Source organism: Cervus elaphus, chromosome 1 (genome assembly GCF_910594005.1).
Source record: "Cervus elaphus chromosome 1, mCerEla1.1, whole genome shotgun sequence".
Taxonomy (NCBI): Eukaryota; Metazoa; Chordata; class Mammalia; order Artiodactyla; family Cervidae; genus Cervus; species Cervus elaphus.
This window is the reverse complement of record NC_057815.1, coordinates 46,077,561-46,079,425: the sequence shown is the minus strand read 5'-3', so window position 1 is coordinate 46,079,425 and position 1,865 is coordinate 46,077,561.

Sequence of the window (1,865 nt, the reverse complement as noted above, 5' to 3'; positions counted from 1 at the left end):
CAGTGTACCAAGTTAAATGTAATATTTCCATGTACACACAAAAATGTCTTCTTCTCTGATCCATTGTGGATGTATAATATGGCCTAGACTTAAAATGAAGCAAACTTAAGAAATGAGTGACTCTTGTACTCCTGCTAGCAAATCTCCAGATGAATGACATCATCTAGAAACCATTTATTTGAAAGTTTTGAGTTGTTATCTAAATATTAATCTGCAAGGAACTAGCTAATGACTGATAATTTATCCAGCCATCCATCCAGCACAAAGCTATGGGATCATTGAAGATGATATCATCTATAATCATTAACATTGCAAGATGTTTACAATACATTGCTGAGTGAAGGAATTGGTTATAAAAGTTTGTATCACATGACTGCATTTTTGTTTAAAAATATCTGTATGGTTTAAAATTTTCTTTTTACTGAGCTTATTTTCTATAATGAAAATATATTAATCTTATTTATATGAAAAAAAAAGTTAGTTAAAAGACAAATCAGCATACTCCATGGTATAGGACTCTGGCTTGAAGAGCTGTTCAGGGGTGATGAAAGAAGCAAGGAGAATTAAATAAGACCCATTCCTTCCAGATTGGTAGGTGCGTCCCTGCCTTATGGGAGCAAGGTACTGGGTGACGTGTGAGGTTCTGTCCAACTCAGGGTTCTGAGATCCAAACTAAAATGCAATTCAAAGAAAATTTATTGGTGATCATCCTCTGCCAAGACCTATATCAGGTCCTAGAAGGAGAGAGATGGAGGCCAGTACCTGCCCTGCTGGTACCTATTATTTGGTCGAGATGTTGATACTAGCTTTGGAGTAGAAAGATTTCTCTTTGAACCATGCCTCTAGCCCTCACTAGCTGTGCAAATTTGGGAAATTTTTCTTCTCCTTCTTAAAGGTGAAAAATCTGAAACTTAAAGAGAAGGTAATAATTCTTCCTTTTCTTTGTTGTTTGGAGGATTCAATAGAATTATAAAATAGTCTAAGAGAAAGGGAGGGAAGGAATAATAGGGAAAGAGTCATTCATTTTCTAGGACAGTTTTTAGGCTTTTCAAGAATGAGAACAGTCGATAAGAATGAAGGAAAAAAAAGATCCTTACCTAAGGATGGGTACCAGACTTTAAGAGTGAAGCATTGGTTACAAGTTAATGACATATATAAATTAGATAATTTCGTAGTACCTCCTCATGGTTTTTGCCTTTTGTGAGCACAGAGGGCGTTATCAGAGTCAGATTTTCCATGTAAACTGTCTGTGGTTACTGAAGGACAAAGGACCTGCTCAGCCCATCTTTCCCAGAGACCCCAGATAATGGGAAAGCAGTGAGAGATGGAAGAACCACAGCCCACCAAGTCTGCCTCATAGATACAGAGTAGACAACACTGTGGGATGCGGGGAGCAAGGAAGGGGAGGGGATTACTTGGCCATAGTAAATTATTTCTACCTAATAGAAAAATAGTAATTTCTACATTTTTCTAAAACAAATATGTAGAAAAAATGTATATGAATAACTTTTTTATGAGTTTCAGTTTGTTATCTTCTATGGGTTACAACTGGAGGACAAAGTCCTACTCTCACCCCTCATTCTCCTTGACCAAATGCTCTGTTGAAGAGAGAAATGTAATGACCTAAAGACAGTATCAAACACCAATCAATGTCCCAATATGCATCCTGACACCTTTTTGCCCTTGGAAGTCTTACCTCACCAACTGCTGTTGTTGTTCAGTTGCCTAGTCATGTCTAACTCTTTGTGACCCCATGGACTGCAGCATGCCAGGCTTCCCTGTCCCTCACCGTCTCCCAGAGTTGAAATCAAGAGTCCTGTCTTCATCTCCATTTGTAGGAATTCTTAGCACAGTGCTGGTCTCAA